At 44.7% G+C, this 25,530-nt stretch overlaps 1 pseudogene; it reads left to right on the top strand.

Moving 5' to 3' along the window:
- The first annotated feature begins 3,971 nt into the window (after positions 1–3,971).
- Positions 3,972–4,310, top strand: LOC144699552 (small ribosomal subunit protein eS27-like pseudogene; annotated as a pseudogene).
- Positions 4,311–25,530: the final 21,220 nt, after the last annotated feature.

The raw sequence follows: 25,530 nt of genomic DNA, 5'->3' as shown, positions 1-25,530 counted from the left end.
ATGCTCTGTTCAGGCGGGTCATGACAATTATTCATTACCATACGGAGAAGGCCAGCCAGGCTGAGCGAGCCAGAGGCTTTGCTGTGATTGCTGGGTTCCCCCACACCCAGAGTGCCATTGACTGCACCCATGTGGCCATCAAGGCGCCAGCAGGTGAGCCCGGTGTCTTTGTGAACAGGAAGGGCTTCCACTCCATGAACGTGCAGATAGTGTGTGATCACAGGATGCAGATTCTGCAAGTCTGTGCAAGGTACCCTGGCAGCTCCCATGATGCATACATTCTCTGACACTCACAGATGCCATGGTTGTTCATCTCTCCAGCTGGACTGGATGGATGGCTGCTGGTGGACAAGGGCTATCGATTGAAAAGGTGGCTTATGACTCCTCTCCGGCACCCAAGGACAGAAGCAGGGCAGAGGTATAATAAGGGTCATGCCTCCACAAGGATGGTGATAGAGGGAACCACAGGTCTTCACGCGCATCCCGCTGGGCATCCAGCATCTGCCACATAATAGTCGACTACAGAGGCTCGTCATCTGCCTCAGACTCAGCATGGTCTTGGTCTCCAGCAGCCCTCCTACCACCAATACCCAGGACACTCGCTGCCTCCACCAGCTCCTCATGCGAGTGTGCCGTGCCCTCCCCATTGTGCACCAACATTGTAGCCGATGATCTAATACGCACCCAGGTACTTGTATCTGGGCTAGTGCCTGGTGCAGAGAAGGGGGTGTGATGCAGGTGCATCTGATGGCTCTGGTCCTCCAGTGTCAAGGGTGGCTCCTCCGGGTCCTGCAATTGTTTGCTGGATGGCAATTCTAGGGGAGGAAAACAACGTGCCAGTAATATCAGTCATCACACTGTCACTGTGCATGCTGGGCGGGCTGTTGAAACAATGGAGATCTGCATCATGGTGCCATCGTCTTTCAATGAACAATGGGGACTGAAGGTTTGAGGTTTCCATTTCAGATAAGACAACACAACAATGTTTACACACTCCGACACTCTTGCATCTGTGCACAGCACCTTTACTCTCATCAGAGACCCCTACCCCTCCATAACCGGTGGGCCAAGCTGGGTGCCAGGGCATCCATCTCGTACCTCGTCAGAATCATTAGGTTTGGGAGTCCTTCGCCCGTTCTTGACTTCTTGATGGTGTTACGGCTTCTCTTCTCCTGAAAGGGCAGAGGAGCATTGATTAGTCCACTCTCTACCTGCAGTGCCTTTGCAGCCTGGCCAACCCCACCTGAGGAACACCTTGCAGGGCACATTGGAGTCATGGACCTCAACCTGCAAAGCAATCAGGCCAAGCAGCCACAGCTCACCGCCTTGGCTGACACCACTGCCAGTGACAGTTGGCACTCATACTCTTACACCCCTGAGCACCATAGAGGAACAGCCAGCTATTAACATTCCTTCACACAGATCCATGCCTACTCAGTACTCGCCCTTGCCGAGCACAGCAGATCGGTAAACCTTTTACAGCACTGCACCCATGTGCGCCGCGCAACATCATAGCTGCTGACCTGGGCTGCCACCTCTGCCCATGCCTTCTAGGTGAGGTAATGTGGCCTCCTCTTGCCATCCCTGGGTATCAAAATGTCCCGCCTGGCACTGATCTCCTCCACAAGGATTCCCAGGCACTCATCTGAGCACCGGGAGGGACAAGTGCCCACCAGACTTGCCCTCCTGCCTACCGTGCCCAGCGGGTGCAGTTGCCATTGCTATTCCACATAACATTTTCTTCCTCGAATTTAACTGCTCCCTCTGTGTCCCCTGGCAGCCTTCGGGGAGCTGCCTCTGCTGCTTTCGAATCCCCCGCTGGGTCACCATTGGACCCGGTGCCCGAGAGGCTCCTGCCCCTGCCCAGCCCTTCCAACCAGTGAAAAGACACATCTCATGCCAGGCGGACCTTAATTGACCGCCCAGTGTGAAATTACATTGAGATCGCGATCTCGCCTGGGAGCAGATCCAGGCCTGCTGACTTAGCGCACACGCCAAGCAGGAGATTCGGGCCAATGTTTTCTGAAAGGTTTGCTGAGTTTTGAAGTTGTTTTTCAGTTATTCCTATGTTGGCAAAGCCATCTCCCCTCCTGTTAATGTGTTTCATCGTGACTGGTATACACAGAAAATCTGGTCAAAATCCATAGCAAGTAGAAGATCTTGCAGAACATTGTTCAATATTGCCTTGGCATTAATACTAGTTTTGTCCAACACAGAAGGTAACATTAAGCAAAATGCAATAACAGTTCGAGACTTGTAAATGTGCAGCTGCTAACTAAATGCCACACATGCACCAATCAAACGTCATAAACAAGTACAGTTTACACACGGAAATTCACTGAAAATATAAACTAAACTAAATATAAAATATAAACCACATAATCCACTCAGTTTACTGCCGAATCCAATAACAAATCTGGCTGCACCAAATATTTGGTGAATTCATTTACTTCACATTCTTTTCATAAACAGGTCGTGTTTGCGAAAGGAGATTTACTGTCACAGACGATTGCAGTTTAATGAATTTAATGTGGCAACACATTGTACCATGGAGTAGCAGAACAGAAGTCTACATTGCGGGGCCAAAATAGATATACAAGTCCTCCTATTAGGCAGCTTAGAATCTAAAACACAGGATCACAGAAACACAAGACCCTTACAGTGCAGCAACACTTCAACTTCAGGATTTAAATACCTGCAAGGTTGCAATACAGTTTAGTCTTGAAATGTATCATTAAGCTGCTTTGATTTTCTGTTCTCTCATTTAATTCTGGGTGGCTGAGTGTACTTCATTTGTGTACACTTGTACTTGGACTGTATAATTGCCTGACATTGTCCACAGGAGTTAGATGTATCATTTACAGTGTCATTACGTAGTACAAAATAACCGTCTTTAGATTACGCTCTCTTGAATGCTTATTGACCATCCAGGAAAAGATTCATATATATAAGTCTGCCTGGATGGAAGTACTTGGCTCATTCTCTGCTGATACTTCACCCTAAGCTATTTGCTTGGCAGTTTTTAATAAATGGTGGTTTGCCACTGCCTTTTATTCTCAGGAGTAGGGCAAGGAGGCAGGTCCCAAGTCTACCTCAACTGGAAGTGGAAATTGAACCTACATTGTTGGTGTTATTCTGAACTACATGCTAACCATCGAGCCAACTGAGCTAACCCCACCCACTTCCCATTAAGGAAAGATGCCATTGGCGAATTGAGCTAATTAGAACAGTTTGTTGAGCCTTAACAAAAAGATGATCAAAAGCATTGTTCTGTTGTGTTGATACTCCTGTTTGCTCTTGATCTCCATAGATTGATCTTCGGTCCAGAGTTGGTCCTGGATATATGACAGATAATGTCCCCAGTTAATATAGAATGAAATCTCCCTTTAACAACAATAGGATGGAACAGCCCATTCAGAATCAAACTCGCCATTGCTATGATTTCCCATAACCTGATCTTGGCCAGGTAAAAGTTAGGGATTTCCTTGAGGGAGAATAAATCGGCATGGTACTTTAAATCTAGTTGACTCTGTACACTACTTCATTGCGAAATTACATTAGTCGAAGCCAGCGATCAAGACAGGCCTGCCCATTTGGCAGGAAAATGCCAAAAAGAGATGGATAAAATGTCACCTTCTGTTGTGCATCCATGACAATGTTATTACTTCAGTTTGCTGGGTTACTGTGCAAACTGCTTTAAAATGCATGAGAACTATCCATTTAATTATTTAGGAGTGAGAAGGTCTAACCTCTTTTTTCTAAAGATACTGGAATGCCAAAATAGGGTACAGTGGTGTATGTGCATATTAAAATACTGTGATTGAAAAATAAACTAGCATCTCTATAGTTTTGGTATTCTTGTTGGATGCAGTGTGGTTTAACCCTCTTTACTAGTGAGTACTAGAGTTCAACTATCTTCTTTAACTATCAAGGTCCCAAGGTGCCTCCACGCTAGCACGTCCACGCTAAAGATGCCTCTGGCAAACAATTTGTTGCATCTCTCAAGGAGGAGAAGTGGAAAGACAAGAAGAAACATATGGTGCAAAGTCCCAACTCCTACTTCATGAATGTCAAGTGTCCCAGTGGCGTCAAAATCACTACCGTGTTCAGCCACGCACAGACTGTACTGCTCCGTGTCGGATGCTCCTCTGTACTCTGCCAGCACACTGGAGGAAAGGCCAGGTTAACAGAAGGCTGTTCCTTCAGAAGAAAGGAGCACTAAAAATGAAAGTTGGCATTTGAGGATGGGTAAGACTACACACAGCAGGCATCAGGAGTCTGGCTGAGGGATACTAATTCGCTTCCTTGGGATCTGAATGGCAACATGGGAGAGATGCAACTCAGGGAAGGAGTGGGTGTGACAGTGTCCTGAAGCCTTGCCCATCTGGTTCAGATGAGCTTTTTTGGACCCTCTTGCTAGTATTGAGTTATTTGTTAAAATTGTCAAGTCAAATGGCAACTTAAATAGACAGGGAAACAAACATCGGGCCATTGAAAGCTCAATCAAAAAGATAGCTTTTGAGAAAGTTTTTGAAGGAGCAAAAGAAAATAAATTTAGAGGGGGAATCCTAAAGAGGCTGACCAGGGTGCCGAAGTTCTCTGTTGTCTATGAAGGAGTAAGTGCACCAATGACCAGTGTCAAAGGATTCAGGGGTAGAGGAGGGGATAGAAGACTGGAGGAGATTGCTGAGAGTCGGGTGAAGTAAGAGTGTGGAGGAATTTATGGGTTAGGACAAGCAGTTTAAAGTTTGCGTAATTAGGAACTGAAAGCCAGTGTATGTCAGTGATAACAAAAACAAAAATACCTGGAAAAATTCAGCAGGTCTGACAGCATCTGCGGAGAGGAACACAGTTAACATTTCGAGTCCAAATGATTCTTCATCAGAACTAAGGAAAAATAGAAAAGAGGTGAAATATAAGCTGGTTTAAGGGTGGGGGGGGGGACAGGTAGAGCTGGATAGAGGGCCAGTGATGGGTGGAGATTGTCAAAAGATGTCATAGACAAAAGAACAAAGAGGTGTTGACGGTGGTGATATTATCTAAGGAATGTACAAATGGTGACATTAAGGGTAGAAAGCAGGACGAGCAAGGTACAGATAGCCCTAGTGGGGGGAAGGGATCGAAATAGGCTAAAAGGTAGAGATAAAACAATAGATGGAAATACATTTAAAAATAATGGAAATAGGTGGGAAAAGAAAAATATATATAAATTATTGGAAAAAGGGGGGATCAGAAAGGGGGTGGGGATGGAGGAGAGATTCATGGTCTGAGATTATTGAACTCAATATTAAGTCCAGAAGGCTGTAAAGTGCCTAGTCGGAAGATGAGGTGCTGTTCCCTACAGTTTGCGTTGAGCTTCACTGGAACATTGCGGCAGGCCAAGGACGGACATGTGGGCATGAGAGCAGGGTGGTGTGTTGAAATGGCAAGTGACAGGGAGGTCTGGGTCATGCTTGCAGACAGACTGAAGGTGTTCCGCAAAGCGGTCACCCAGTCAGTGATGATATGGGTTAGGAGAAGCAAAACCTAATGCAGGAGAGGATACTGGTAACTGTATTTTGGACATTTCAGATTTTAGGGAGGGTAGCAAGCCAGAAAGAAGGATGTTAAGGAATTGAGGCTAAAGATAACGATAGCGTTTGCTAAAGGTTTCAATATGGAAGGGGCTGAGTTAAAGGGGCAGTAGACAATGCTATGCAGGTGATGCATAGTGAGATGCAGGTTAAAGCTCAACTCTTTCTCAAACAGAACACCAAGGTACTGAATGGCCTGGTTCAGCTGGATTGAGTGAATGGGGAGGGAATCAAATCAGTGGCAAAGGAGCAGAGTTTACTGTGGTGGCATACAATTATAGCTTAAGGCTTTTTATTGTCAAGTTGGATGAACTTGTGAATCATCTATGACTTGTACATGTAGTCTGATAGCACACAGAGACCTTCTAGAATGGTGGAAATGGATATCAATAAAATAAATGTGGAAGCTAACTTTCTGTCTGCAAATAATGTTGCAAAGGCTGCATGTAAAGGAAGAAGGGTCAGGGGTTAAGAATAAAGACTCAAGGGACTTTGGAGGTGAAGTTGTTTGGCAGGAAGTGAAACCATTGCTGTATATGCACAGACTGTATTTGGATTGGTCAGGATTGAGTTCAATAATGAAGGAAAGTTAGTGCAGGTGAGTGGTGTGATCCACCATATCAAACATTGAAGAGAGGTCAAGAAGTTCAGGAGGAATATGACATGACGGTTGCAGTCACAAAGTGCTTTGGTTGCACCCAACACAGTTTGGCGGTGGTGGGGTGGGAAGGAGGGAGGGGTTGGGGGGGAATGTTGGTGGGGGGGGACTATTCTTTGTTTAAAAAGCATGTTTCAAGCTGTACATATCTAGAAGGCTTTCCTCACTGGCTTATAATGCCAGTAGATTCAGAGTCAAACGATTTATTTGCATTCACTTCATTACTATGTTAATGTCTTCTCAAATTACATTGTTAAGGTTGAGAGAAACAGGTGGTGGGTATTAATTGAGGACATTATAAATTGTGGATAGCTGGGACACAGGGTTGTGTGGGATGAGAGCTGTGAAACTGAACACGTCTATAACTCCCTCAATAAAGAAAAACTCTGTGTCTTAGTTTCTGCTTCATCAACTGGCTTGGATCATACTGACATTCTAGAAACATTTCTTGTCATCTATTTTATTTGCATTAGATATCCTGGCAACTGGCTGTCTTCTGATGGTCTTGTATGATATAAGATAGAGGGCTATCTGAATATTTAAATAGAAATCTTTCTAACAGTATTGGTTGCAAACCTTACCACCACCCATTACAAAATTCAGCAATTAATGTTTTCTGCATTAACTAAATTAATATAACTTTTGTTTCTGCGTAGGAACACGGGAACATTCCTTTGCATTTTCATGCTGTTGATAATCCAGCGCACTACAGTTTCGATGTGTCCATCAAGCTGTGACTGTACTGATTTCACCATTACTTGCTTGAAGATGAGGGCATTTCTCTTCCTCAAACACTCACTGGGGACAAAAACACTAGAAAGCTGACTACGGGTGATACCTTTGTTATAGATGTTTCAACTTTCAAGAATTTCCTGTTTGTCAGATACCTCAGAACTCAGCAAATGACTATTGCGTATATGGGCACTTATGCATTCAGTCCACTCACTCGTCTTGAGACCTTAATTTTGGAGAATGTCAGCCTGAGTAATGCAGTAATACATCAAATTGCCTTTGCTGGTCTGCGGGCAAATACTTTGTCTCTTAAAAATAATAGACTGTACATGGTGGACTAACAAACATTTGTAGATAGTGAGAACCTTGAAGACATTGACCTTTCATGAAACCAAATCAACTTTACTGAGGACAAAGCATTTGCAAGCTTAACTAAACTTAAGAAATTAAACCTGGCCAACAACAGGCTCATAACTGTGATGCCTTTTTGGTGAAGTGTTGTGTTTCACAACAGTACAGATCTTCAAATGAATCTTCTTGGAAACAACATGATGTGTGAGTGTCAGTATAGAGGAACACAGTATAAAGAGAACCAGCCTACTGCAGTCAATAATTGGACTTGCAATTGGAACTTTGACACTCCTCCATGTGATGTATCACACTTTCACCAGTCTTCAAAGAAATCTACATAACAGAATCATCTTCTTTGTCTGTGTCCCGTGACACACATGAATTTCCCAAGCCAAATATGAGATATTTTTTCCTTAATGATGTGCAGGGGTTGAATTCAACAGTCTCCTAGCTTATGGAGAAGAATGGCTTGTTGAAAGTAATATCAGCGCAAATACGTTTTTCTGGGTTCCATCAAGCACTGAGGGCTCCGCAGTCGCATTGTACCAGATCAAACTGGGTGCTAGGCCAGTTCCCAGCTCATCTGTCTCACACACTATTACCTACCAAGGTCCTAAAGAAAGAAGACTGGAGACGATTCTGATCTGGACAGTTACCACTAATAACTTCATAATGATGGCCATTGTGTCCCTTTGTTTAATGAAGAAGGCCATCAGGTATTGCAAGTACAACACTGACATGGAAAATCAGTTTTACAAGTTTATTAATGCCCCCTTTATCCTGAACCTAACTAAAAACCCTTGTCCGTTATGAAACTTAGAAGCTGGGCTTGATCTGAATCTAACTGCAGGCATTGATCACTGGCAAGATCAACTCTGTCAGAGCTTTGAGGAAATAAATGTGTCTTTCAAAGCATGAAAAGTTAGTCATTGAACCATTACAACAGAGAAGAAGGCCATTCAGCCCATTGAGACCATGCTAGTTCTCTGTAGTCAGTCCCACTACCCAGCTCTATCCACCGAGCCCTGCAAGTTTATTTCCCTCAGGCGCTCATCCAATTTCTTTTTGAAGTTATTGAGTGTCAATGGGAAAATGGATTTCAACACAAGGTCCAGTCTTAAAATATTCATTATTGCATTAAAAGTATTTTCGGCTATTTTGTTATGTTCTGTCAATTCAAAGCATGTGTCTAAAATTTTGTGGTTGAAAAATATTCTCAAGAGCTTTTTTTTTAGAAGAGCCATGTAGAATAATATTCTATATTTTTGAAGAAATTACGGAGAATGATCGGATTAAAAATTCCAAATTCAGAATGCTACATAGCATTCACCAGCTACATAACAGAGCACCACAGGCATTTCCAGGATACTTTGGGGACCATATTCTGGATTCTTCAAATTTTAACCTCCTTTTGGGGGATACGATTTGAGTGGCATTTTATGAAGGGGCAAAAGAATTTTATTCACTTATATTTTTGATCCATCAATACAGGACAAGTTCAGAAATAAGGCATCAGGATGATGAGGGATGTAAGCCAAGCGAGTCTGAACATTTGTCTTCACTGAACAAAATTAGAATGAAAATGTAGTTGGAAGTTTGCTGTTTATGTGGAAAATATTATGCCCTGATATTAAGGGGAAAGAACCATCGGGGTTTGGGGTGAATCTGCCTAACGCAGAGGTGGGTCCTTCATTTGAATTATGTTTCTCTCTCTCTCTCAGCCCCCAGTCAGCCATTGGGGCTGGGTCAGTATTGAGTTGGTCAGCCAGGACAGGGAGCAGGGAGGAGAGAGGAAAGGACAGTTCGTGGGTCAGTGAGGGCAGATCATGAGGGTCATGGTTAAAGAGAGTTATGGAGGGAGTTTGTTTCTCCATCAGATAGATCATCCAGTCCAAATATGCTTCCTTAAATAGTTCAGCCTATCATTCATGGATATGTTGTACATGCAGCAAACCAGGATTACCATGGTAAGTGGAAAATATCATTGTCATTTTGGTTCCTCACACCCTGTCACGCAACTGTGTATATTTTGAACAACATACGGTGCACTGGAGAAAGAGAAGCTGAAATATGGCTGTTTAACAATCACAAGTACTGAGGAATGGTTTCCTAAACCACAGATCCAATAGCAATACATTGGGGTAGTGATTCTTCTTCACCTGAGGGGGCAGATCGTCTTTTTTGTCGAACCCATTGATTTCCAACTGACCTGCCAGCGTTTCTTTTTACAATTATGTTGGATTTTGAAAGCGCCCAGCATCATGAATTTTATCTACTGAATTAATGTACACACATACTGAGAACTATGGGGTCATGTTTGGTCTCCCAAACAGGAGGTGTGGGGCATAAGCAACAGGCGCCTGGAGGAGTCTGTGGGGAACCTATCCCAGTTTGTGGCATCTCCCTCATTTCCATGGTTGAGGTGAGCTGCAAGATGAAATTTACTCGCTGTATGCAACTCGTTGGGTAAAATCAGGCACCACTGCAGGTTGTTAATCGAGGGGGAATAAACCCTCAATTGACAACCCGCATGCAGCTAGTTAAAATGAGGCACTTTTTTAATGAGCAGAACAAGAAAGCAATACTGTGGTGCGGCGGGAAGATTTTCTTGGAGAGAGGAGTGCCAGCGGAACCGAGGTTTTCAGATACATTTATAGAGGGGCTGGTGAAGCAATTTTAGAATGGAACGGTGGTCCTAATTGCCAATGAAAATTGGTGAATAGGTTTGATACGACATGTAAGTGTAAAAAACATTGTTGCCATTACCTGACTGTAGCACAGAAAAATAATCAACGCACCAGGAATGCCAAGGTAAGGCTCACCTTCACATCTCTCATCATTTCTGCACAGGCCCACAGAATCCTACTTTCCTTCAGCACTATTAGTCCTTTCCTCCCTCACTTGCCATGGCTGTCCAAAAGTCAGCAGGGGATACATCTTTACACTTCCTTTCTATTTACAATCACAACCTCATGAAGTGCTATTGTTCCTAAGATTATTCCCCCTCGATTTCATTCACCGCTTGTTTCCTCTCCTCATGGGATGGTAAACTGGCTCATTCATGAGGAGAGTCAAAAGTTCTACTCAGAGTGCCTACCAATCTATTTTCAGTCTTCTTGCGGGGGAACAGGAACGCAATAGGTATGATGCAACCAGCCTAAGAGGATGTCCCACCACACTGCAAACATTCACCCCTATGGATGAGGCTACTGGTGACATAATGAGAGGGCTCAAAACAGCATTAGAGTTGGCGAGGCTGGAGTCTAGCATGGCAAGTTTAGTTGACATCTTCCCTTTCCCCTCTCTTTCTACTTAACTCGTAACATTCTGAATATGCCGACCTTGTATTATTTTACAATACCGTGGAGTTGCTTGTATTCACCCTCACAACTACATCCGTTGTCCCCCTTCTCTTTATCAAGGTTAATCTGAGGCCTCATTGGCATCTCAGGACCTGATGGTGAAAACATGACTCTTCCTTATCCTGCAGAAAAATCAGCATGATTTGTGAGTTCGCTGGGACTGCGCTGGGAGATGATCTCAGCACAAATGAGCTGGGGAAGTAGCAGGGAAGATCCAGGAGCAGAATAAGCAGAGGGCCAACTCACATCCTAGCCCTGCTCAACAGGACAGGGGTGCAGATTTCAAGTGCCCAGCTTTAAAAAGAAAGCTGATTTCTGCACAATTGCCGAATGATTAGGATTGCCTGCCAAGGAACTTTGAAAGTCGTTGGACAGCACGGTGGAGCCCACCACCAGGTTGTGTGGCCTGGCATCACCACTGCCGCAAACCATGGAGTACGTGGTCACCTTAATGGCTATTGCAGCTAGGCCCACCCTGCAGGAGGCTGTGCCATGGTTAACAACATCTCTCAGAGATGCTTCTACTTGGGCCATGCTTTGCTTTGGACAGGCTGGGAGAGTAAGGGTTTTACTTGGATTACTGATCTCCACAGACCCTGCTTTTCCACAGATTAATAGCCATGCACTGGGCCTGGGATGTCATCTCTCATGATGACAACATTTCTATACCTTTGCAACTTCCTAAACCAATCCCCATCCAGGATACAAAGTGGCCAAGCCGGGTCAGTCTCTGCTGGGGGATTGTAAGCTATTGCAGTCTGCAGCTGAGTCCCCTCAGATTGAAAACCATGAAGGTGAGCCAGACATCTCTTGAGTCCTTGATCAAGCCAGAGCAGCTTCTCTCCTCCTATTTTCAGCCAGTGGAGTGTAGCTCATTGAAGTGCTACACAAGAGGGCATAGACGAGACCTTTTTATAATCCAGAGCCTGTTCCCATAGCAGCTGTTGATCTTAGAACATTAGTTAATGTGAATATCAATTTTGGTCTTTGATTAGATGTTACTTGTAGGGAGGAGGCACTGGAAGATATGTTGTGAAAACTTGTATTTATCTGTGAAAGCAATAACAGGCCATTGAAGCTTTTCTCCAGCTGAATTTTACGTGGAAAGACTGCAGCAATTTATCAAATCTGATGAATTTGTTACTTGTGCAGCATATCCAAGGTCTTATGGCGCATGTCATAAGCATCCCCACCTCTGGGCCAGAAGCTCCAGGTTCGAGTCCCACTTCAGGACTTGATGGCCATGGAAGGTGCATTCCTAACGTGGCCAAGTAGGATGATTATCAACCTCCCAATATGCCTGATGGCAGATGGTAAGAATGGGAGAGTCTCCAACTGCAGAAGGCAATGACAAACCACTGCAGCGCTTTGCCAAGCGTAATCATGAACCAATCCAATGGAAGTCCATGGGGCACCAGTGCCCTCTTAGGGCATGGTACCTGGAGAAGGAGAAAGCAGCATGTCCAAATTCACTAAACAAACAGAATCCAGACGCATTGCATAACACACCATGCAAATGTTCCATGGCATTCCACACAGCAACTTGTATAATGTATGTGAATGGAAATTGAGTGTTAACATGTGCAATCTCTCTATGTAAACCAAACTCATCTCTGGACATGTTAACGTTTGTCTTCGGGGCAAAGGGTTAAGCATCTTGGTCGTTAGTAAAATACAGATGTGGTGCAGTCCATTCTCAGGGCAATGCCTTTTACTTTTGCTCAGCTTGGATTTGTTTGACCAGCAGCTGTGATTCTGATTATTTTTTTAACAAGTGGATTTAACAGCAGGCCATAAACTTGAATATACCCCTGCACCCATGCCATCCAGCTCATAGGAACATAGGAATGAAAGTAGGCCATTCAGTCCCTTGGACCTTCACCTCAACTCCACCCGATGCCATTTACCTGCCTTTGCTGTATATCCTTTGATACATTGCCTAATAAAATCTGCACTGTTGGCAGCACTGCCTTTTGTATTGTATTTTTTTTTCTTTATCTCAAGGAAGTTGAAATAAGTGAGGAAGTTATCCTTCCATTGTACAGAGTCTTGGTCAGATCTGAATACTGCATTCATTTCTTGGGCATTACACTTTAGAAAATTAGCCAATATACAGAATCTTTGTCCTACAGTAAGCAGACTAAGGAGGTATTAATTAAGCACACAAGGCCCAGCAAGGTGTGAATGGCAACAATATGCACCAAATCACTGGTGTGCCTTTGAATTGGCTTGTTTGACCATTTTCTACTCACAAGCTTATTAATGAGCTACAGCTTTTTGTGTGGTTTGAAGGATCAGTGATATTGCCTCATCCACAGAGAAGCATTACATCAGGAAGCCTATGAAAATTAGTGTTCTAAAATGAAGATCATCAGCATGTGAGATAAATATGCACTGAGGAAGATAGTTAAGCATTCGATTTGTTGTTTCAAAAGAACTTTTGCTATTCGTCTCTTGCTATATGTTTGTACATCTATGCAACCATATTGCTTGTAAATAAACTGATCCGTTACTTGTAGCCTGATGATATGGCTGCCAGAATGGTACTTTCCAACTGCAGAAGAGACTGTGTTGGGTAGCTCACATGAGTCTCCAAGGTGCCTTACCTGGGATTGGAGTAATTGACGGTCCTGTGGTACACTATTCCATTTATGTGATTTTAAAAGAGGTTTCGTTTCATAGGCCACGGATGTCTGTCTCTGGATGCTGCCAGTCTAGTATGTACATGAATAAAGAGTGTTGCAGGGGGACCCAAAGTGTAACAATGTCAGCCAGGTTCCTTGTGAGCGTGATCTGCAACACCAAAATAATCTTCATTTGACAGAATTGGCAGGAAACAAATTGCACAAATTCTGAAAAATATAACTCAAAGATAATGTGCCATGTTGTTCTGCAATGCGGTACTTGTGGTCTACGCGTGTGCTTTTTCATGATGTAAGTTAGGACAATCCCTAATGTGTATACTCAGTAAAATTGTCATGAATTATATATTCAGGAGCAAAGGTCTTACCATTTCAGATTCAAGAGCTCATCTATTAAAATAGCCAGAAGAATTCATATTTAAGATAAAGTCAGTATCGCTATGTAAAAACACACCAAAATTGGGACTGGAGAGGCTTTGAATCAATTCTCATGCTTCTTTACAAATGTTGCTGGAATGAAAAGGTGCCGCAAAATATTTGATGGTCAGGGGAAGAACAATGAATACACAACAGAGGTGCAGAGTTATGGTGATTTGAATTAAAGGAACCTTATTTTGAACTTCAGTTGCTTCTAGTCTACCCATTAAATTTACATGGGTAATTGTGCTGACATTGCACTCAAATGTCAATAGAAATTCCAGTGAGACTGGGAGAGAGAACGACAATGGGGACCACACAGATAGGATACAGAGTTAATACTTTCAAATGTAAGTCAATGAACAATTCTGCTTTTAGGTCAATGCATTGCCTGAGATAATCTTGCTGGTTCCTACATGAGGTGTCAACCATACTGAAGCAAATAGTTTATCAAGATTTGAGAATCACAACTGCTATTGAAACCTATGATTATCTTGTTGTATGCTATAAGGAGCTACTTGCCATCAATTAAACTAATTTGATAGATTAATTTACCTTAGAATAATATGAATTACTTGGCGCAATTGCATTATTTTCGAAGATAGCATTATATGAATGTTGAATTGGTTGAGCAATAAATGCTGGCAATAACATACAATGTTATATTTCTATGATTATTAGAATAGATTGAAATTTCTTGTACAGTTCAGCCAAATAATATTACACTACTGACATTATCTTTATGTTACTGTCTATTCAAATCTCATTATTTCTGCAATAAAAGGGGAGATTCGTCCTTCATCTCTCAGAAAGGCTCAGATACCTTGAATTACCTCAAGGGTTCATAACACATAAGTGACTAATGTGGAATTCAACACTTGCATTGCAAGCTGTAAAATATGGGTGCAATTTTGTATGTGGTTTTTGAAGATAGGAGCCATAATCATTTGATTTGTTAAATAGCTGTTGGCAACCTTTCAGAAAATGGGTTTCTGAAAAAATCAGGAACTAACTGGCGGTAGGTGGGACAGCTGCTGCCTTTCCTTGCTTAAGGATCACATTTAAACAAGGGGCATAGAACGGGATGAAAGCAAAAAACCTTCATGTGAAGAGCTGGTGAGGTCATGACTGAGGCACGTTGGCAGCTTCCAGTTCCCAAGGTTCATGAGTCTCCAGCACAGACCTGCGCACAATTCATTAGTTTCCATTCTGAAACCGATAGTTGAAAAATGAAATAAGAACAGAAAATTCTGAAAAAACTCAGCAGGGCTGGAAGCACCTGTGGCAAGAGAAACAGAGTCAACGTTTCGAGTCCATATGACTCTTCTTCAGAGCTGAAGAGATGTAGAAATGCGAAGGATTTTATTCTGTTCAAGAGGGGGTGGAGCAGGTGGACTGAATAGAAAGTCAAGTCTAGCGTACCAAACTTATTCATCACTGGATGCTTAATCCAGGTCATTATATGATGGCCTTTGCTAACATTTCTTCACACTCAATCAATGAGTAGTGTAGACCAATGCCCTCCCTTCACTTTATTTTCCACGACCACTCCATTGCTTGTTCCTGAACCTTGCACATGGGCTGGAGAAAGTCATTCTGTTGTTTATGAGTTCTACACAGACTAATGTGATACATTCCATCTTTACTGAAATACTAGTGAAGATATAGTGTGTCATTAATGTGATAGATAGGTGGGAGTTCAGGAGAGCTTTGACAAAGATGCCATGCACACAAGACAAAGGCAGTGTTAACGGTTAAAGACTAAAGAAGATGCTGATGGTGGCAGAAAGGTAAGATAGCAGAATGTGTTAATAGCATTACAAGGGGCAGCACTCTGTGAAAGCAAAGTGTAAGAACCAGAAACAGGTATCCATATGGGGATGGGGAAAAAAAATGGATTAAAAAAGGGCTCAAGATGGAGGAGAGAATTCATGGTCTGACGTTGTTGAACTTAATGTTAAGTCCGAGAGGCTGTAAAGTGCCTAATTGAAAGATGAGGTGTCATTCCTCCAGTTTGCCTTTGGCTTCTCTGGAACTTCGCAGCAGGCCAAGGATGGACATGTGGGCATGAGAGCAAGATGTTGTGTTGAAATAGCAAGCGACAGGAAGGTCAGGGTCATGCTTAGGACTGAGCGAAGGTATTCTGCAAATCGGTCACCCAGCCTGCCTTTAGTCTCCCCAAAGTAGAGGAGACCACATTGGTAGCAGCGAATACAGTGGACCAAATTGAAGGAGGTGCAAGTGAAGTGCTGCTTTCACCTGAAAGGAGTGTTTGGGTTCTTGGGTGGTGAGGGGGGAGGTGGTAAATGGCCAGGTGTTGCATCTTTCTGTGATTGCGTGGGAAGGTGCCCTGGGAAGGGGATGAAGAGTTGGATGTGATGGAGGAGTGGACCAGGGTATCATGGAGGGAATGGTCCCTATGGAATGCTGACGGGGGGTGGGGGGGGATGAGGGGAAGATGTGTTTGGAGGTGGCATCATGCTGGAGTTGGTGAACCCTTGTTCTGCTTTTAACATATTCTGCTATCTTACCTTTATGCCACTATCAGCACCTTCTTCAGTCTTTAACACTACCATTAACACTCCCTTTGACTTGTGTCCATGACATCTTTGTCAAATCTCTCCTGAGCTCACACCTATCCCTGACCTTCTATTTTGCTCCATCTGCTCTAGCCCCCTCCCCCTTGAACAGTACAAAATCCACCACATTTCTACCTCTATTCAACTCTGAAGAAGAGTCATACGGACTCAAAACATTAACTCTTGTTTCTCTCTCCACAGATGTTGCCAGGCCTGCTGAGATTTTCCAGCATTTTCTGTTTTTATTTCAGATTTCCAGCATCCGTGGTATTTTGCTATTATTTTAGTTGAAAAGTGAGAATAGGCTTTGCGCAGCATTTGTGAACATTGTCCTTTTGCTGTTTAGGAATAATATTGCGATAATGACAGAAATGTTCCTTTTTACTTTCAGTACCATTAAAAATAGAAAAACATTGTTCCTCCTGCCAAAGGGAAGTCCCAGCTCGGGCTGCTTTCCATATTTATAAGCAACAGCACCTTTATTGCTGACTCTGCATGAGCTCTTGTTTGTGAGTTGCATTTATGTTTGGAATGTGTCGTGATCCCCATAAAGACCGATAACTTTGTTAAACAAAAGGAATCCCCAAGACGCCACTGGAAAGAAAACCGATGGATAAGATTTCACTTTTTAAAACTTTTACTGTAACACTGTTGAGACAGAGGTGGGACCATGGCATTGGGATTAATCCAGACTCCCAATTGCCGCCTCCAATGAGAATGTTCCAGCCTAGTTATTGAAGTCTAGCATAGCAGACTTATTTGTCACTAGATGCTTAATCCAGGTCATGATATGACAGTCTTTGCTCACATTTCTTCACACTCAGTCAACGAATAGACCAGTGTAGACCAATGCCCTCCCTTCACTTTATTTTCCAAAACCACTTCATTGCTTGTTCCTGAACCTTGCACATGGACTGGAGAAAGTCATTCTGTTGTTTATGAGTTCTACACAGACTAATGTGATATGTTCCGTCTTTATCGAAATACTAGTGAAGATATAGTGCATTACTAATGTGATACACTGTTCTACTAATCTCTAGTGCACTGTCTGCTACTCCTATGTTCAGTTCTGCTAATAAGTAGCTGTGAAAGCTTCCAGACAGGGCCACTGGCAGGTTATCTCATTTTGCAGGTGCACACACGTATCTGCCCTATTCTGGCTGCAGGGGCTTGCTCACTCACCAAAGCTTCTCATGCCACTTGTCCAGACTTGTACAAGAACTGACAGTAACTTGTGGGCCATCTGTAGTGGGTTGAGAATGCACAGTATCCCACAGCTCTACCAAACGGTCTCTGAAGCCATTGTTAATGGTTTGCTCAAGTCTGTCTCCAAAAATGATGAAGGAGAAGCGCGATGGGGGCGGATCTCAATGCCTTAAGGTGATCAGAGCACACATTCCAAAGAGACACCCCAACACTGCTTGCCACCTGCTTGCCTGAGGTATTCATGCTGTTCAATTGATTGCAGAGCAGAGAACATTTTTTGGGACAGTGCTCAATTGAATACTGTCATAGAATTATACAGCACAGAAGGAGGTCATTTTGCCCATTGTGCCTGTGCCAGCTCTTTGAAAACACTACTCAGTTCGTCCCATTACCCTATCCTTTCTGCAAAGCCTTGCAAAGTTTTGCCCCTTCTGGGAACATCCTCACTGAAATCACTTCAGTTTGAGCCTAAGTGATGATGAAACCAGTGATTGAGTTATGCAGTCATAGCTTGCTCTACATAGCAGCATTTTACTATCCTTCATTTTGCATGTCTGGCACTTCCACACCCATGAGCTGTAACTAACCCATCAATTCCTCCTGTAAGTCTGTAAAACTCTTCAGAGTGGATGTCTCTAGGCTATTGACTGTTTCTAAAGGTGATGATGCTAAGTGCTACTGTGAGGCTTGTTGCTGAGAGTGCCTGGTTTGCTGCTGCTAGGGTTGTGAGATATTCACAACAAGAAACAGACACATGTTAAGTCACTGCATGTACTTAGGCATGCTGTTATCTCGGAAGTAGTACATAGCACATTTTGTGGAATAATCCATTCACTGCTTCACACCTGAGGAAATATATTTTGCAGAGAGGTACAGTTATAATTCCACATAGCTGGAATGCATTCCTCTCATTCAACTTGCCTGTCACCCACACTGTGCATAGCCTCCCAACTGATGACATCTATGATAGCATTTTAAAAGGAGGTGAGAAGTTTAGCCTGCTGGGACCTCCACCTGCCTGCTCTGTGCCTTCTGTTAAAGGCAGCCTTTTTGTGTGGAAGATAAATATGCATTGACTGAGTGAATGTTCTGTGCTGTTTATTTGGGGAGCGGCGCCACAGTAACGTGTCCCTATGCTTGAATTACCTGAATGTAAAGCGGTTTGCCCTACAGAAGGTTTGCGAGAAGGTTAGGGCTGGGTGGGTGCGCGGTAATGTCAGCTGTCTATCTGAATAATCATTGTCATATTTCAATCTTTCTCAGTGACATCATTCTAGGCTTTCATTATCCTGATTTCACTGAGTAAGTTCTCAACCTTCTTCATTATTTCCCTTTTTGTCACATTTACAGCAGAGCCATGAGGGGTCAACTCAGAACAAGTATGGTCAGGTCCTCGAGCGATCTCAGCTGACATCTATAGCTCACTTTGGTTAGTATCAGCAGCTATCTACCCAGATGGCAGCCTCTATATGGCAGACAATCATAGGCATTACTCATGCTCATTTCTCTTTTTTTCTCACCTTAGCACCTTTTTTCAAGTCTGAGAGCTTCTATGGAATATCTTTCCATAATCCCCTGGTGCAGAGCACCATGCTGACATACAGTCTGATGGTTCTCTCTATCTGTTTCACCCTTTCAGTATTTGTGGCTTCTCCATCTTCTGTCTAGAGATTAACTTCACTCTACCCTAACAAGATCTATGATGACCCAGAAAATGTAGATCATTCCAAACCTTGTCCAGAACGTTTGCACCAGAGAGCACATCCTATACTTGAAGGGCCGTAAATTCAACAAAAAACTAGAAACAATGGGCCTAAATTTACCAGCCCATTGAAGACAGGCGGGGAGAGGGGAGGGCTGGTAAAATGACAACAAAGAGTATTAGGTAGAGAGGTTGATGTCTTCCCATCACCACAGAATACTTCCAGTGTTGGGAACCTCAGTGCGCGCCCACCCATCGGGAAGCCAGTTATGCCGGTTAAATGCTCAATTAAGGGCTAACCCAAGCCCCATTGGCATTTTACTGGTGTCAGGATGTGCCACTACTGTGCGGGGAGTCAGCCAGATAAACCTTGGCAGCCTCCTAATGGATCCAAGAAGAAAGCCCTCATTTATGGCCGCTTCATAGTCCATGGAAGGGCACCCCTCCCCTGGTGGCACTAGCCATCCCCATGGCTACAGCACCTCTGCTGGAATGTGCACTCCCAACTCCAATTACCAGGGCCTGCCTGCCGGGCACCGGCATGGTAAGGCAAAAGACTTCTCCTTCTTTGCGCAGCCTCAGCAATGGCCACCTCCAATGGCGGCACTGCCAAGGCTGCAGTGTTGCTGGCCCTCTGATTGTCCTCTAATGCTCTGTGAGTCGGGCCATCATCATCAATTGGACAGCAGTCCCAGTGGCAGCCTCTTAATCGGCCACTGCTGGCAAAACTCACCCAGGATCCCACCGGCTGTCTGTCCAGGCTCAGATCCTGCTTTTGGTCCGGGCAGTGAGACTAGTTACCCGCTGAGAACGTCCAGCCCAAATTTTCAGTGCCAGAGAGGTTGATTGGCTGTAATTAACTCTTCCTGTGGCCAGTTTAATGGGAAATTAATGACCAATTACAGAAAGGTCTTAAAGTGAACAGGGTGGCTAAGAGAAGGTTGCTGTCTTCATGACACTCACCAGCCGAGTGGGTTTTGGGGCAGAATGTTTGCACATTTACATTTAACTGCGCATCTGCTGCTCACCTGAAGTTCCTGCAGCATTCACCCCCCCCCCCAAAGAAGCATAATTAGCCTTGTCATTATTTTGACAGGTAATCCTGGCCCATCCAGACATGCTGCACCAATAATCATTTTTAAGTAACTGGGGGCTTAAAGGCTAACAGCAAAATGAAAAACAAAGAAAGAAATAATCACTTCAGATAAGAAAGTTGCGAAGGACGTTTGGAAAAGTCTCTGTGGAAATATTTTGCAGCAATTATCTATAAAACATTTCCTCTTGCTTTATAGCACCTCACCCTCAAAATCAGCGTATCTATTCTCATGTTTAAGAAAATCTCCTGAACCATATTTGAGGCTCAGCAGGAGAAAAAGGCTGATCCATGAAGGAGCTGAACTGACACATCACTTTGAATTGGCACAGTCACAGAATCATGTGGGGTTAACAGTTACATCTCTAAGCATTTAGCTCCATCACAATGTCAGCCAAAAATGTTCAACCTGATGCCATTGGCGTAAGCGACTCCAAGGATGCTAAAATTGAGATATTTTGAGGCGAGAATGAGGAGCTAGTGACATAGGGCCCGCAACAGAACAGATGTGATTTGTTTCTGATTTCCCTTATCCTTTCATGGGGATGTGGGCCTCACTGGCAAGGCCAGCATTGATTGCCCATCCCTACTTGCCCTCGAACTGAGTGGATGCTAGGCCATTTCACAGGGTGTTTAAGAGTCAACTGTTTACTGTGGATCTCGAGTCGCATGTAGGCCAAGCCAGGTAAGGGTGGCAGATTTCCTTCCCTAAAGGACATTTGTGAACCAGATAGGTTTTTATGACAATCAATGAAAGTCATCATGGTCGCCATTATTGAAGACTAGTTTTATATTCCAGATAAATTAATTGAATTTAAATCCCACCAGCAGCCGGGGTGGGTCTTGCGCCCATGCCCCCAGTATGTTACTCTGGACCTTTAGTTTACAAGACCACCGACATTACCACTTTGTCACCTTCTTCCAGATTTGCTGAACTTGTCGAGGAATAGGAGACATTTTTTTTTTATTTGTTCATGAGATGTGGGCATCGCTGGCTAGGTCAGCATTTATTGCCCATCCCTAAATACCTTTGAGAAGGTGGTGGTGATCTGCCTTCTTGAACCACTGCAGTCCACGTGGTGTAAGAACACACACAAAGCTGTCAGGGAGGGAGTTTCAGGGTTTTGACCCAGTGACAGTTATAAGGAATGGCGATATATTTTCAAGCCAGGATAGTGTGTGGCTTGGAGGGGAACTTGCAGGTGGGTGATGTTTCCATGCATCTGCTGCCCTCGCCCTTCTAGGTGGTAGAGGTCGCAGGTTTGGAAGGCGCTGTTGAAGGAGCCATGGTGAGTATCTACAATGCATTTTGCAGATGGTACACACTGCTGCCACTGTGTGTTGGTGGTGGAGGGGGTGGATGTTGAAGGTGGTGGAAGGAGTGTCAGCCAAGTAGGCTGCTTTGTCCTGGATGGTGTCAAGCTTCTCGAGTTTTGTTGGAGCTGCACTGAGTCAGGCAAGTGGACAGTATTCCATCACGCTCCTGACTTGTGCCTTGTAGATGGCGGACAGGCTTTGGGGAGTCAGGAGGTGAGTTACTTTCCACAGAATTCCCAGCCTCTGACCTGCCCTTGTAGCCACAGTATTTATATGACAGGTCCAGTTCAGTTTCTGGTCAATAGTAACTCCCAAGATGTTGATAGTGGGGGATTCAGTGATGGTACTGCCATTGAATGTCAAGGGGAGATGGTTAGATACCTGAAGGGTTACTCGGTGAAATTAAAATCTTAAGTAACCTAGATTGATTATTGACGAAAATGTGCGATTTAGTGCTCCTATCACAGAGAGTCGCTCAGCAATAATGCACGTGGACATTCAGGCACTGAGGTCAACGCAATTGATGCGATATTTGGTCCTTTGTAATGAACGGACATCAGTCACATTAATCACTGCATCCAAATTCCTGATATATACCAGGGTACTAAATTATAAAATTGACCTGATACCATATTGATATGACACTGTGATTGGTGTATGATTCCAAAGCCAGTATGCTTGCTAGGTTTATAGCTTTGAGAATTGAATATTTTAACTTTTTGGATGGAACGTTGGGGGTGTAACTTTGAAATAATGTTGTGTAATGATATATTTATCCAGCAGGAAGAGCCTAAACATGGAGATAAAGCTGCTAGATGAGATAAAGTTAACTAAAACATGACTGTTACACAAATGAACAACACAAAAACGACAAGAACTTGCATTTATATAGCGCTTTTAATATAGAAGCATTTTCCAAAGTGCTTCACAAAGGCTTCATTAAAAATAAATGGACATTGAGCAAACTAAAAAGGCATTAGGAGAGAACAAAGGCCAGAATTTTCCAGTCCCGTTGGCATCATGCATCACGGCTGGTGGGGGAGAAGAGTATGGAGAGAAGGCCAAAAATCGGTTTCAAGCCAGTGTGAAAGCACAGCGGGATCACCCAATGGTGTCTGCCATGGCGGAATGCCAATCCTACTGGAGGCTGGAGTGAACCTGCTTTGCATCCAGCTAAAGGGATGCAAAGCAACCGTTCCCCCATGCCAGACGTACCACTACGCTAGCGGGAAACACGCCTGCCCAGAACATGCCTGGACAAGTGCGACATGCAAAAGTCAGAATTTGCTGTACTCCTTGGATGTCTGCTTAGATCGCAGACATCTGAGGGGAGGAAGATACTGGCGCCCTACAGCAGCCAGACCCTGGAGGAACACATACATGTGATGTGGTGGACATGGCTCCACCGCAAAGCAGCTCATGGAAGGTGGGAGGTCTCAGGTCTGCCTCAGAATGTCACGGTCTTGGCCATGGGCTGCTACGGATTATCAGCGAGGGTGGGAGGTAGAGGAAAGTCCATCTATGAGCGAGAGAGGAAGGTGTACCTGGCCAGAGTGGGGAGCAGAGGGCGTGGGTTTGAAGAGAAAGGTCTAGGTTTGACTGCAAGTGGGAGGTGTGCTGATGGAGTGGGTGAGGTTGTGGGGGGGAAGACAAAGGTGTCAGGAGGGTGAGGTTGGGAGAGGGAAAGAGGGAGTAAGGGGGGGAAAAGGGTGTAATGGGGGGGAATGTGGCAAATGGGGAGGGAGGTGTAAGTGGGGGAGGAAGGTGTAATGGAAGGAATTCAGCAGGGGGGAGGGAGTTCAGTGGGGGGGAAGGAATCCGGGGAAAGGAAGGAGTCTCGGGGAGGAAGGAGTCCAAGAGGGACATTGAGGTGCCCCATTCCCCTCTCGTGTTGCCACTGCAGGAACTCATACAAGGCTACTGCGATGGAGTGTAGGTCTGCATACATCTCCACATTCTGCTGGAGCAGGATCTCCATGGCATCCGCTATCCACTCTGTTAAGGGCTTCCTACAGCTCTGCGTGATGTTCCCCTGCCTTCTGCTGACTCTCCAGGATGAGGTGGAAGGCCGAATCCAGAGGATCGCCATCGGACTCGGAGCTCTCAGGTGCCTCTTCCCCAGCAGCCCTCCGAGTGCCGGGTAGCTTGGCTAAACCTGCCTCCTCCTGCTGCGGACACGTGTCCGTGCGGTGACCACCAGGTTGTGAACCTGAGCCTGCGCTAGATCCAGGTCCCACCGAGGTGTGTGTCTCTGCACTGGTGCAGGGTGTGGGTAAGCGCTGTGACGGGTCGTCCAGGCTGCTTATTTCCAGCTCTTCAACGGAAAGACTGGCTGGTTGGGGGCGTCGATTGTTTGGCAGAGGTCCCTGTGAACCAAAGCGGAGATAATTAGTGCATGTTAACAGAGTGAAAAGCAGGAGAGAGAGCGCTCTCAATTGCATTGAGAGAGTGATCATGTGGTGCAGGATCCTCACGTGGGTGTTTGCCGCTGACCTCACCGTCACCGCAGGCACGGTCCACATCCTCACCAGCCAGTGAGATGGCACACTCCTCAAAGTGAGTGAGGGGCCTAATGTGGGCCATTCCACCCCCCTGTCTGGGACCTCTCCCTGCAGTTGTGAGCAGCTTCTCCTGCATGAAAACAGATGGGGAGAGTGGAGTGTTTATGTGGTGAGTGGAGCCATGGACAGAATGGGGATGTGAGCTCGAGAAGGTATGAAGCTAATGGAGATGTGAGGGTGTGTGTGAGAGTTAGTGCTGTTGTCCCTTGAGGTGTGAGATCCTTGTGGATGTGTGATGGGTTTGTGAGTGTGTGAGTTGAGAGTGATGAGGTGGTTGACTTACCCAGGCGGAACGGGTGAAATCATTCATCCTCTTCCTGCCCTGGGTAGCTGACCTCCTCTGTGATCCAGTGGTGCTGATCACCGCTACCACCACCTCCCAGGCCAGGTTGCGACTCTGATGGACCTCCTGGGTCCAGAGTGGGGATAGAGGACATCTCCGGGGCCTTCCACTGCATCCAATGGTCATCTCCAAGAGACGTCACTAAATTTGGAGGCTACCATCTTCTTTGCAGCCCTGGACTGAAGGCATGAAGTAGGCATGCGCTCTGGTGAACTTTAAATATGGCGCCTGGAGCGAGGAAGCGCTGAGGTCACAGCGTGGCGGGCAAATCCGAGCCCACCCGCCCGCCAGCGAACCAGCGTGTTTTCTGTGAATGCATTATTAAAAAGGCAGGCGATGGCATAGTGGTATTGTCACTGGACTAGTAATCCAGAGACCCAGGGTAATGCTCTGGGGAAAAAAAACAAAACTCAGCAGGTCTGACAGCATCTGCGGAGAGGGATACAATTGACGTTTCGAGTCCGTATGACCCTTCATCAGAACTAAGACATATAGAAATGAGATGAAATATAAGCTGGTAGAGGGGGGTGGGTGGGACAAGTAGAGCTCGATAGGGGGCCAGTGATAGGTGGAGGCCAAGAAGAGACTGCCAAAGATGTCATAGACAAAAGGTCAAAGGGGTGTTGACGGTGGTGATATTATCTAAGGATGTGCTAATGGGGACATTAAGGGTAGAAAACAGGACAAGCTAGTGGCAGATGGCCCTAGTGGGGGTGGGGTGGGGGGAAGGGATCGAAATGAGCTCAAAGGTGGAGATAAAACAATAGATCGAAATAAATTTAAAAATAGGAGGGAAAAGAAAAAAAATATTTGTTAAAAAATTATAAATTATTGGATAAAGGGGGTGGGGATGGAGGAGAGGGTTCATGATATGAAATTGTTGAACTCAATATTAAGTCTGGAAGGCTGTAAAGTGCCTAGTCGGAAGATGAGGTGCTGTTCCTCCAGTTTGCGTTGAGCTTCACTGGAACATTGCAGCAGGCCAAGGATGGAC

The sequence above is a fragment of the Cetorhinus maximus genome, chromosome 24, assembly GCF_964194155.1.
Source record: "Cetorhinus maximus chromosome 24, sCetMax3.hap1.1, whole genome shotgun sequence".
In the NCBI taxonomy this organism is placed as follows: Eukaryota; Metazoa; Chordata; class Chondrichthyes; order Lamniformes; family Cetorhinidae; genus Cetorhinus; species Cetorhinus maximus.
Note: the sequence above shows the minus strand (reverse complement) of the source record. Positions and strands in the feature narration are given on the sequence as shown.